Raw genomic sequence first — 14,823 nt, 5'->3', positions numbered from 1 at the left:
TTATATTTCTATACGAGAATTAATATACTTTGATTCCATTAAAAATTATCCTTGACCGTGTAATATTAAAAGCAGACATTGGGCATATTATGAATCGTATGAGAAATATGAATGATCTAGATGGGATTTACCCTTCCTATTTTAGGAGTGATATTATTGACCTCTTGTGTGACGTCCTCAAACTCGGGGTTAGGAATGAGGACCCACAACACTAATAAACTAATATAATAACATTAGAAAATATATAAACCCCGAAGCTAACAGGATCTAAACAGGATAAAGTATGAGACAAGATTACAACTACCAACCAGAATAATATTATTATTACAATCCTTAATATAAATAAAACCTAATTATTCGATTCTGACTTAGAATCGACAGATAACCCAAAAGTATATGTTTCCAGCTATTACACTTCCCACCAACTTATTATCGCATTCTCACACAACATCTACCTGATCTAGCAACTGGAATCCCATGACACGATAGGGACTGCCAGGAACGCTCTTGCGTGCGGTGTGCCTAAGTTTGACCATCTTCTTGTTTAACTACCATGGTTAGATCATATAAATAAATGAGCAAAGGAGCTCATCAAGTAACTATATAAACATTTCTAGATATTAGCATAACGACAATATCTAAGGCATTCTATAATATGTAACTAGGTGGCAACATTCTATAAACATTCTAGAAAAGGGTTTCAAAGCTTTAAAGATTCAAATTCTTATAATCAATGATTCTTAAGATCAATCGATAGGGTTCTCAAAGAGTTTCACACTTTGAGAGATAAATCGCTCTAAGCTATGAGCATCAATATAAAAGTAAACATGGCTCTCAAATAAGATTCTCAAGACTTTGAAGAAGATTTAATTCAAACTATTCACATCAAATCAAAAGAAAAGCATAACGCTTATCACAACATTTATAAAACTTTTACTTTTATTCTTTAGCAATAAAGAACCCTTGATTGGAATATCCATCTTTTAAATATAATACGGGAGATCAGCCCGTACTGACCTCCATCTCGTTATTAAGGTACCAATGTCATTGTTTTAGCCTTATATTAGATTAGCCCCACCAGTCTCTTACGTGACTGGACTAGTCCCACTAGCCTCTTACGTCTTTATCCAATCCTTTAGGAATTCATTTTGGAAGACCTTTATTTGGAATACACGGAAGTTTAGCTAAATTCATTTTAACGTTCTCGATATGTGAAATCGTTTGGACACATTCAAGTAGAAAGTCATTCTTATGTTCAATTCAAGAATTCAAGGAAAATGAACAAAATGGAAATAAACAGGGATCACAAGTTAAGGAAATGATCAACCATTAAACAGGGTATAACAAAGCTGTTATCAAGATAGTTCCAAAGAACGATGCATAAACAGGGCACACGTTTAATATCAAAGAATCCTAGGTTAACAAGGTATGAAATATGAAAGGTTCATTTCGTTGCTAGGGTCAATGATTACATAGATAGCAAAATATGACAACAGGGTATAAGTTATTGAAACAAGGGATTGTAATCACAGTTTATCTCAAGGTTCAATACCAATATTACGAAAATTCTTTACTCAATCTATGCATAACATCAATAATCTCCCTTTAATCAATTCATAATAGAAGGCATAGTTACTTGCCTAAAAAAGCTTTCCTATTTTACGGAGTTAGAGATATTTCCACATAAGATCCCTTTTCCCTTCCTAGCCTGAATGCCTTCGCTTTCCAAATCTACGATTAAAAAAAGCCCTAATTAGAAACTTGATCGATTTCCAACATTTCTCAGAACATATAACTTTCTACCCCAATCACGATATTCGCTTATCTTTTACACATATATCACACATAATAGGTTACACCTTTATATGCTATATATCACCGAATAATTCGACACCTTACATTTAGCAATCAATCACATAATCACATAATCCGACACCATATATCATTAGATGATATCGACTATATTCCATATACATACCTATATACTTTCTTTTCAAAAATCGGGCATGACGTATTCATAACTACGCTTACCCTTATCATATCAATTAACCACAACAATAAATCATAATCAAATATACATAATCGCTTTTTAACACTTAACCCTTAACACGAATTATGCATCTCAACTTTATATGATTAACGACTAATGACTTAGCATAACGAATCGAAGCTACAATATAAGACTCGAATTCTTAGTTCTTTTAAAACCGAATATAAATCCTTGTGATAATTTTAACGATAAACACATATCACTTTGCATGCAAATCGAAATTAGCATATTCATCTCAAATAACACATAACCTCTTTAACATGCAATTTGGCTTTCTAAAATTATACAAACTACCATGCATATTTTACTAACAATCCAAAAAATGTGTCAATCCTTATCATCCTTAAAACCATTCTTTTTTACCATTTTTTTAATAAAAATTCAAACCATAAATGTTTTTTATTCGGCCAAATTCAAAATTTTGACATCCCATAAGTCTTCTAGCTATCACACAATTCTCAATCAATCAATACAAGACTTTTAAACATCAACTATCTTTAAAAATCATCACCTTACATTTATTTTCAAAAATTCAAACCAAAACATGTAGAAAAATCGAATGAAACTTAGAAAATTAACATGTATCCATTTTTAATAACATGCATAAAGGTTTTAGTGACATGCATCAACATTTATTCAACTAATCACATAATCAACTTCCAAAAATTATTATATCCAAACTTATAAACATAAAATTTGATTTATACACCAATTATCCAAACAAACACTAATCAAGTAGCACACACTTAACATTACCTCCTCTTTATACTAAATCAAATTGAGAATTTAGCTTAAACAAATCCACCGGCTTCCATTTGATCATGGCCGGTGGTGGTCGAACTCGAGGGTGCCCATGCAAGGGTCTCTCTTTGAATTTTGGACATCTAAATCTTCTAAAACTAATATATTATTCACCTTTATAAACATACATCAATAAATTGTTCTTTTCTTGAATATATTTTAAGAGAGGCTTTTGTAAAACTTACTAAAAAAATTACATGCAAAGGATGTAGTGATAGAAGATTAGAAAATATTAAGATTGGTGGTAAAATCTTTGAAAACTATGTAAGTTATGATCTTGCATTTACGAGAAAGAGAGAGATAATAACTCGGGAGAGAGAAGAGAGAAGAGAGAGAGTGAGCGGGGGGGGGGGGGTTAGAAGAAGGAGGGGGAAGAAGTAAGGTTAGAGTATATATAGTGAAATGGAGGGGCAAATGAGTAATTTCCACTTGTTTTCTCCTTTTTTTATATCAAATTACTATAACATGATTTAATAATATAAAAACAACTTTATAAAATTTGAAAGTGCCACAAATCTATTTTTAATGTAGAGAATATGAAATTAGCTCTCTCTCCGTATTTTTAGAATAATTTTTGAGCAAACGGATTAATTTTTATGAATTTTACAAATAAATCCCCAATAATAGAAATAAACTCTAAAAAAATTATTTTAAAATATCAAAACTTCAAATTAAATCCAACTATCATTTTTGAAACGTCCCTAGGACTATTCTAGAGATAATAAAATAAATTCCACACCTTGATCATATTTTAATAATTTTAAAAAAATATATAAGGATCAATTAATCCTTATTTTTATCAAATAAATCCTCTGAAAAATATCTTAAAAACTCGTGAATAACAAATTCATACTCGTAGCTTTAAAATAACATATCACACAATAACATCAAACATAATTTATATTGGTATACTTAAACACATTATTCTCCTTTTAATAGCTGATTACGCGAGTAACAATTACCCGATAATTCAAATAATGATATAACTTTTTCCATTACGAATTCAGACCACAGAAACACAGAGGACTCAACTTTTATCATACCTTATTATAATCCTCAATTTATCTTTCTTAATCCTTCTTATTTAATTCATCCTTCGAATAAAGGGTCTCGTTCACCTGACGGCCCGCCAATCATAGCTTAAACCTTTTGCTGACTCATCAAATCTGAACGAGACTTTGTCTGTTCCTTATTACTATTTCATAGAAATTGCACATAAACCACAAAATTATATACTTAATATTTTATACTCATAAAATCCACAATTATAACACAAAACTGTATTTTATTCATATAAATACATCGCGAAATCCCAGTCGTTACATCTTGTGTGAGCTAGACTATGAAATAAGTGGCCCCGCTCAAATGTTGATTTGATATGATAGTCTACCCATTGATCAAGAAAACTTGAATTAAACTATGATGAGGATGACACATTACATGCCGCTAGTTTAATCTATAATATTTGGTTAAATGAATTATATTACATTGTACATTATCACAAAAGGTTTAACCGAATCAATGATTTAAGTATTATTACTTGGGTAGTAATGATGTATTACTGGATGCCACTCATTGTTTATAATTTTAATATGAGATATTAAAATTTTTGCCAAAGTAATAATAACCTATTTTTTCATGGATCCTGCGGAGGGTTTCGATTTTATTCTGGTTTTAATTTAATTTTACATCATTTCCATTGCGTTTATGTGCACGAAACCCTTCACATTGCCCCACTACCGATCCTCCCAGAAGAGTATTTTCTCACCATTATTTAAACTCCATGAAAAGTTAGAACTTGTAAGCAATGAAACTACTATTTCATCATGCTTCAGATAAATAAAATTTTTGACCAGGAAAGAGTTATCCATTCTTATTAAATTAGATTTAAGGCCATATTGAATAGGAGGACCATACTTGTCTGTGATCAAGCGATTTCAAGGTTTCTTAGCTTTTCAGAAAAAAATCAGTTTAAAAGAATATTGGTGATGCAAGTGTTTTGTTTCATTCCGTGGCGCTCTAAAATCGTTCCGATCTATTTTTTTTAATTTTTTTTAGAGTTTTGAAATTTTAAATTCTTAAAAATAAAAATATATCTTTAAACATATTATAAGTAGAATATGTGTTCCAATATATAGATGAAACGAGTTTGACTTTTAATGTAGTATAATAACTAAAATTTATTTTAGAAGTAGAACATGTGTCGAAATTTTGAGTCTATGACAACTTAGGTCCATAATTTTGTATAACTGTATTTCTACTACCACGTTAGGGACCAGCATAACCAATAAGCAAAAAACATTGGTTACTCAATCACCATGCTCAAGTAGACCTATGCAACCAAAGATTTACAGGAAGGTGGCCACGAATTAGTGCTACACCCCTGCGAGCATCTTTAATTACATTTAATGTGTATTTTTCCATTTCAATATACAATAGTTCCAATTCAACATTAGCATCTCAACTAGCCCCAACTTCATCAGCCACACATAATGCATGAAAAAACATGAGCTTCATTCAATAACTTTTGAGTTTCATGTTTATAGACTTCAGTACTAACAATTTATTTCGTTTTATGTTTGTCAGGTTTCGTGATTGTTCTACAATGGATTGTTTATAATTTACATGAATGCGAGCTTTTTATCGATTCAATACTTTAAGGTATATTTATTTTTCCATTATAATATTCGGTAATTTTTGTTTGTAAATCTTTTTCTTATTTGTTTAAGAAGAATAAACTAGAGGTTAGGTGACACTTTAAGATCGTCTCAATCCATTTTTATTTTTATATCATTTTAGAATTTAAAATATCAATCATTAAAAAATTACTTAACATATTCAAAATTGAAAATAAATTTAAATTTTAAAAAAAAATTGGAAACTAGCAAAATGTAGAATAGACATAAAGAATAAGAATGTTAAAATATGGGTTGGACATACTTTAGAATTTGGATTTAACATATTTTAAGTTAGAAAAGTTATTCGAATTTATAGATAAAAGAATCGAATTTATATACATAAACATTTTTAATTTATAAGAAAACATATCTATACTATACTATAATAACCAGAATGAGATATAATTTATAGTTTGGTTAACCCCTCATTTTGGTTATTCCTTCCATCACGACCGTCAGATCTTCTACATCAAATAATCAGAGTCGTCAGATCCAAATACTAAAAAAATATACTGCAAAATTTCTCAGGATCGAAACCCGTCAACAACAAATATTTATATTATTATTTATAAATCTATATTATACTATAATAACCGGAATGAGGTATAATTTGTAGTTTGGTTAACCCTTCATTTTGGTTATATCTTCCATCACGACCGTCAGATCTTCTTCATCAAATAATCAGAGATGTTAGATCCAAATACTATTAAGATACACTCCACAAGTTCTCAGGTTCGAATCCCGTCAACAACAAATATTTATATTATTATTTATAAAAATACATATAAGTTCTCATATTCGAATCCCGTTTACAACAAACATTATATTAATATTTATAAGGATACATATAAGTTTTCAAATTCGAATATCATTAACAAAAAATATTTACATTATTATTTTTGAATAAGATCTCATCAGTTATATACTATTTATACTATTTAAACTTAACTTAAAATTATACACAATAAAAGTATAATTTGTTGGGTCCCAATGTGTTTGTAGAAGGGGGGGTTGAATACAAACAGTACCGAATAATCGAATTAAATGCGGAATAAAAAATGTGAAACAAAATTCAAGTTAAATAAAAATATTATTAAACTTGAAAGGTGTTACAACAACTGTATCGATTACAAGGTATTAATCTCAAATCAATTATCACAAATCTAGAATAAATTCGACATGAACTTTTTCTATTTTTGCAATAATTAGAATCAAATGCTAAACGCGATTTGAGATTAAGTTCTAGGGATTTTGATCCGCTAGATTGTTACACAAGAACAAGATAAATAATTCTAGTGGTTTGGATTTAACATTAACAAACTAGAAATTGATCTTGAATTTCTGCAGAGAAGGATGATATTTTTCAGAGGCGGCTGCTTTCTTTTGTTCTTGTATTGTGTGTTGGATAGATGAACTTCTGCTGCTTCTTTTTCTTTTTAAGTAAACAGCCGAATGCAAATGAACTGCAATGACAATCCTGTAAGCTTGCATGACAATCGGTGAGACTATCCTTTTGAATTAGCAAGACAATCATTTGAACCAGCATGACTTTCGGCAGGACAATCTATTTGAACTGGCATGACTTTCGGTATGACAATTGATTGTCATACCGATTGTCACATAAGTACAATTCAGATTGTCTTGCAAAGATTAATAACAGATTTTTAATCTAATAAAAATTCTAACAAGACAATTAAATGAATTAGCATGACTTTCGGTATGACTATTGATTGTCATACCGATTGTCATACTAATACAATCAGTTTGCCTTGTTTCAATTTAAATAGATTTTTAAACCAATTAAAAACCTGAAAATCCTTAATATTAATTCTGAATTAATTAATCAATTAATTTAATTAATCAATAAATTAATCTTTGCAGATATAATTTATTTTCTTAATTAAATTATATGACTTAATTAATTAATAGAGAATTAATACTAACCTTGAGCAGCATCCAATCTTCTGATAATCTTCTGAAAATCACTGAGACTTATGAATCAATTCCGTCACTTCAATGTTGACACTCGATGTACTGTCTGGTTCATGAGTGACTAACTTCCGTGACGTTTCTTCATGTCTTGACTTTGATACTCTGATTTTCTTCAGATTGAATCCTTGTAATTAATTGATACTCTGACGAGATCTCTGTCACTTGATTAAATCCACGATCTTGATTTATATCACTGAGGCATGATCAACTTCTTGAACTTCTTCCAGTGAATTAACTCCTCAAGTCTGTAGATGAACCTTGTCTCTGAATCCTTTGAAAGATATTACTTTGCGAGATCTCTCTGACGGTCGATCCACTATTTACTTATTACATTCTTATTTGAGTTGAGTTGAATCCTCGAATATACAAATAGGCTATGACATATGACTTACAATCTCCCCCTATTTGTTTGTTAGACAATAACACACAAATACCTAGAGGATAACTCAACTAACAAATAAGAAAAAGATATAAACATACATGCAAAGTAAATAGCAGAAAAGTTCTGGATGAGATTTAACATTTTCCAGATTCCAAGTAGATGTTCCTCTAGACTGAACATATCTTCAAGTAGTTCCATCTTCATTTGTACAACCACATTTCCTGTTGAGAAGCCCATATCTCTCTTGCTTCTCCCCCTATGAGAATCAACTAATTAAAGAAGATCACCTTCGTTTACCACCTCTCCCGTACAATAGGATCCGCAGATAAAACCAATGGTACTCCCTTAACAGCTTCTTCCCTTATCAGAAAATCACCTTGTGTTTACCACCTCTCCCGTACAATAGGATCCGTAGTTACAAACAACAATGGTGTGGTGTAGTGTACATTTTTCTTTTTCTTCCTCCCTGCTATTTCTCCCCCTTAGTTGAGGAATCCTCCAAACTATTACTTAAGCTTTTATCTCCCCCTTAAAGAAGGAATGTATGCCGTCGTCTGAAGGAGTTCTCATATTTCACTTGGTTGGAAAAGAAATAACAAGTAGTTTCTGTTTCTTCCTCACTGTGAGTGTGTGATTATGTTTTAGTGTACCTCACATGTGTTTCACTCTTCTCTCCACTCGTGTTTACACTCATTCTCACAAGTGTATCACTCTTCTCTCATAGCTCCATAATCCAGCTGTACCTGCAAGGAAAATCACCTTAGCCATCCTTAAGGAGGTCACAGGTGGTGCAATGGGAGTTCACAAATCCCCATCCTTGTTAAACTCGTCAGATGAATCTGAGTCATAATCTACAAGTTGCTAGTTTCCCTTTTAGGGTTCCAGATTTGAATTCTGGGAAGGTAAACAATGATCCAAAGAATTTAGCATGAAGATCAAAGTTCCCTTCTAATGCCTGTGAAGACATTTCCTTGTGACTTATCAGGCAATATCTGAATCATTGTCAACAAGTTGCCGATCTGCACCTATGTCAGATCCACTATCCGCAGATGCATCCAGGGGATTTAAGCCTGGGGAGGTAGACACTGACCACTGACATATGGCTTTTGGATCAGTATCCTCTCCTAACACCTGTAAAGGCAATTGGTCCACTAACGAACCTTGAACAATCGAATCTGACCTTAAAATGGTCGAAACTCTTGTTTCCGTCAACTCATCCTTTGTGTGTGTAACCTCTCCTTGTGCATCAAGAATTGATTATGTTTGAAGTGGTGACACTACATCGGATACCTTGGCCGACAGGCAAAATTCAATAGACTCACCCTGTTGAGAGAATGAATCTAGTAACTGTTTTTGTGCCTTTTCAGCCATTACATCTTTTTGAGAAGATGTATGGGGGCTAGCAGTTGTCTCGGTTTAAATACTACTCATCTATGTAGGAGACAGAGCTACTGGGTTGACTACAGAACCTTCCTTATGTGGTGCACTAAGGCACTATCTCCCTCACGCTCATTCATACTACATTTAGTGGTAAGAGAGTGTTGTTTGGTTCTGTTTTTGTGTTTGTCTTTACAGTCTGGGATAGACGTTGTGGGTTTTCAACCTCATGACTGTCAATGAAAGAAAGTCATTGGAGACTGAACCTGTAACACAGAATATATGGTAATAGAGAGAAAATGATTTACAATAGTGATTTCAAAAGATTTTACATGAAATAAGAAATCACTAATGTAGAAAGAAGTTTAATTTTTGTTTTTCAATATGAATGAGTTTTTTGATAAAACATTGATCACTTAGGGTAAAGTCTAAGTAATTCTCATTCATGTCAAAAGCTTACAAATATCTGCAACATAATGTTAACAACATATCATTGACCGATACTTGTCAAGTACCTTAGATACTAATTGTTATGTTGCATTAACAATATACCACTGCACATATAAAACAATATGATTGTGCTTAGTGATAAGATAGTTATTAATATGACGACTCTACTTATTCATATAAAATTATAACTTCTGTTAGAGTGCCATACCATGTCCTTGACGATTGCTTGAGCAGTATACTAGTTCATACCAACCTGAAGTGAGATTGTGAAGAAGAAATTGCATAGTCCAATAGATCTGCAGCTGCAAAGTCCATGAACTGTGGTGCACTGACTTCCTCTGTTGACTCACCAAACAGGAGTACACTTGTACACATCTTACTAGAGTACAATTCCAAGTGTAATGTGCAGCAGGTGTCTGATATGTCGTAATATTCTCAAGTCTCGTCACTGGTGCTATATGTTAGATACTGCTTCCTGATAATAACCTAGCACAATATACAAAATTACAATGATAACATTCCCAGCTTGCAAACAGCCATATCCCTCAGATAAACCTTTGCTGTTATCTCCAAAGGTAACCAGGGGGCCAGCTTTCTCAACCCACATTTGATAGCAGGGCTCTATCTCCGGTCATATGTCTTGATGATCCACTGTCAAGAATCCACACTACCGGTTACACCTGTTTAATGCCCTGCACTTCAAATGGATTAGACCTTCTTCGGAACCCAAACTTGGTTGGGCCCGGCATACTTGTAGAACTGTCCTTTATCAGGCAAAACAACATTTTTAATTTTAATTGTCTCAACTTTCTCAATGACTGAACATTTGACCTTGTAAACAGCTTTAACAAATTTCTGTTTAAGCTTAGGCACAAATGTCTCCTTTCTAGCCTTAGAAGGACTAGCAGTCTTAGACCTATCATGCTTCTTGTTATTCACATGCTGACGAGGAGTAGTCTTATCATTAGACACATGCTTACCATTAAAATAAGCATATATCATATTAAAAGCACAAGACATACAATTAGCAACACCACATGCTTTATGAGAGTGATTAACAGCAGGCAATTTATGCATGGTAGACATGGCATTATTGTTATCCAACTCATGTGTGTCTGAGTTAGTCTCAGTTGCTTTCACAACTTTGACTGGAACTTTCGACTCACTTGACTTGGAAACAATCTTCTCATAAGCATGATCCTCAGCACGTATTTCTTCTTGAATAACAGAAGAGGTCGCATCAAATGGTTCAGCAATTGATGCTTTATAGAGGGGTTCATCAACACCCTTAAGCACATGTGGTACTTCCCTCCCTTTAGCACATACATGAGGAGGGGAGTTTATGCCTAATTCTCCAATAGCAGCATTGTAATCATAACCTATTCCAGATGTTTGATTAACAGCTTGCTTACTGTAGAACTCTTTAGCCTTCGAACAAGAATTGAAGTAGGCTCTAACCTTAGTCTCAAGACCGGTGATCTTGTCTTTGAGAATAGTTTCGAGTTTTCTATAACAGTCAACTCTATTCTCTAGAAAAGATACCTGTTCTTTTAATCTGTCTTGATTAATGTGCACAAGTCTTAATTCATTGACCTCTTTCTCAAGGTCTGTGATCTGTAAACTTAACAGTTCATTATCACGACGTGCACAATCTAAGTTACCTCTTAGATGATAAACCATTTCAGCATCAGAAAGTTTTACCTCTATTCTTGACGATGAAGCTTTTCCATCAATAGCCATAAGAGCAAGATTTCCTTCATCTTCATCTTCACTGTCAATATCATCCCAGCTTCTTCCCTTTGCCAGATAAGCCCTTTCAGAGTTCTTTCTTACTTGCTTTGGCTTCCTACATTCTGTGGCAAAGTGTCCCAACTCATTGCAGTTATAGCATCTAATGGTGCTCCGATCAACCATCCCTGTTTTGTATCCACCACTGCTGGTGTTAGAGGATGAAGATCCACCTTTCTGGAATTTGTTGTAGTTGGACTTGTACTTAAGCTTGGGATTCCTCTTGAATCTGACATGGGAGAATCTTTTGACAATTTGGGCCATTGACTCGTCTTCCAATTGCTCCAGCTCTTCCAAGGAATAAAAATCATCACTTGATTGATTTGTAGTAGGAGGATCATATTCTGCTACTAACTCATTTTCCTCACCCTTGGAAAACTGTACCATTCTTTCTAACTGTTGAGATTGTTGTTGTTGTTGACCTTCAGCTACAAGTGCATTAGATGTGCTGACCATTCTATCCTTCCCGTAGACTTCCTTTTGTTGAATCTGCTCCAACTCATAAGTTTTTAACACTCCATAGAGCCTGTCCAAAGAAATCTCACTCAGATCTCTAGCTTCTCTAATGGCAGTGATTCTATGTTCAAGATGAGCTGGCAGTGTTAAAAGGAACTTTTTGTTGACCTCCCTGATTGAATAATACTTTCCATTGATGTTCAGGTTGTTGATCAACGCATTGTACCTCTCAAACACTTCAGTAATTCCTTCTCCTGGATTTGATTTGAAATGTTCATATTCAGAGGTTAGGATTTCCAACTTGTTCTCCCTAACTTCCTCTGTGCCTTCATTAATCACCTCAATAGTTTCCCACATGTGTTTGGAATTTTTACAGTTCATCACATGTCTGTTCATCAAGGGATCAAGGGAATCAATTAATATTAATTGAAGGCTGGCATCCAAGGAGGCTTCTTCCTTCTCAGCAGGAGTAAAATCTTCAGGCTCTTTTGGATAGGTTCTAGCTTCAGTAGTCACCACACCATCTATTATTACCTCCGGTTCAATAACCATCGGAGTTTTTATACCCTTCTTTAACAAGTTTGAATATTTGGGATTTGCAACTTGTAAGAATAATAGCATCTTCTTCTTCCACATGATATAATTCTCTTTATCAAATTGTGGAATTTTAACGGTTCCAACTTTATGTGAAGTCATTATGAATTTTTGAATAAATAAAAATTCAAGGAGTTGAAAAATCACAAAAGTCTAGGATCTTGATTTGTTCGTTAATCAGAAGGCTCTGATACCAATTGTTGGGTCCCAATGTGTTTGTAGAAGGGGGGGTTGAATACAAACAGTACCGAATAATCGAATTAAATGCGGAATAAAAAATGTGAAACAAAATTCAAGTTAAATAAAAATATTATTAAACTTGAAAGGTGTTACAACAACTGTATCGATTACAAGGTATTAATCTCAAATCAATTATCACAAATCTAGAATAAATTCGACATGAACTTTTTCTATTTTTGCAATAATTAGAATCAAATGCTAAACGCGATTTGAGATTAAGTTCTAGGGATTTTGATCCGCTAGATTGTTACACAAGAACAAGATAAATAATTCTAGTGGTTTGGATTTAACATTAACAAACTAGAAATTGATCTTGAATTTCTGCAGAGAAGGATGATATTTTTCAGAGGCGGCTGCTTTCTTTTGTTCTTGTATTGTGTGTTGGATAGATGAACTTCTGCTGCTTCTTTTTCTTTTTAAGTAAACAGCCGAATGCAAATGAACTGCAATGACAATCCTGTAAGCTTGCATGACAATCGGTGAGACTATCCTTTTGAATTAGCAAGACAATCATTTGAACCAGCATGACTTTCGGCAGGACAATCTATTTGAACTGGCATGACTTTCGGTATGACAATTGATTGTCATACCGATTGTCACATAAGTACAATTCAGATTGTCTTGCAAAGATTAATAACAGATTTTTAATCTAATAAAAATTCTAACAAGACAATTAAATGAATTAGCATGACTTTCGGTATGACTATTGATTGTCATACCGATTGTCATACTAATACAATCAGTTTGCCTTGTTTCAATTTAAATAGATTTTTAAACCAATTAAAAACCTGAAAATCCTTAATATTAATTCTGAATTAATTAATCAATTAATTTAATTAATCAATAAATTAATCTTTGCAGATATAATTTATTTTCTTAATTAAATTATATGACTTAATTAATTAATAGAGAATTAATACTAACCTTGAGCAGCATCCAATCTTCTGATAATCTTCTGAAAATCACTGAGACTTATGAATCAATTCCGTCACTTCAATGTTGACACTCGATGTACTGTCTGGTTCATGAGTGACTAACTTCCGTGACGTTTCTTCATGTCTTGACTTTGATACTCTGATTTTCTTCAGATTGAATCCTTGTAATTAATTGATACTCTGACGAGATCTCTGTCACTTGATTAAATCCACGATCTTGATTTATATCACTGAGGCATGATCAACTTCTTGAACTTCTTCCAGTGAATTAACTCCTCAAGTCTGTAGATGAACCTTGTCTCTGAATCCTTTGACAGATATTACTTTGCGAGATCTCTCTGACGGTCGATCCACTATTTACTTATTACATTCTTATTTGAGTTGAGTTGAATCCTCGAATATACAAATAGGCTATGACATATGACTTACATAATTATATAATCATTATTTAGTATTTAATTATTTATATAAATTTTAATAAAATTATAAAAAATTAAAATAAAAATATTAACCAAGACATGTGCATCGCACGGGTTGTAAACTAGTACTTATAAAAATTACATCCTTGTAAAGATTTATGAATCATCCTGTTTGTATATCATATCAATCAATTTTTTTTTGAAAATAGAGTTAGCATACCTACATGTGATCCTTGGGCTTACTTGTGTTATTATTTGTTATGGATTAAAACTACTATATATAATTGCTGTATTTAATACTAAGGAACGTGAGCTTCGAGGCTCGATTTGACTGCTCTTGTGTTTCGTGACTCAATCTGCCTTAACAAGATGCCTACGTACCTTGCTGATTGCCAAGGATCAAGTCAAAAAACGTAGTTCTTGGTTTGTGGGGTGAGGCCCCTTATATAGATGCGGGAGTCCTTGAATTGGACTTGGTATAGGAGGCTTGGTGGATAAGCCTCTGAATTAGGATAGACTTAGGAGTCCTAGGAAGTAGGAAGTTGATTCCTTATCCTTTCAGGTCCCCTTGAGGCTAATCTCTAAGGATTTATATCCTCATCGGGACTCTTTTCAACATCTGATTTCTCCCTTATTAATTAATTACGAAATTAATTAATAA

Source organism: Apium graveolens, chromosome 10, assembly GCF_009905375.1.
Source record: "Apium graveolens cultivar Ventura chromosome 10, ASM990537v1, whole genome shotgun sequence".
Lineage (NCBI taxonomy): Eukaryota > Viridiplantae > Streptophyta > Magnoliopsida > Apiales > Apiaceae > Apium > Apium graveolens.
Note: the sequence above shows the minus strand (reverse complement) of the source record.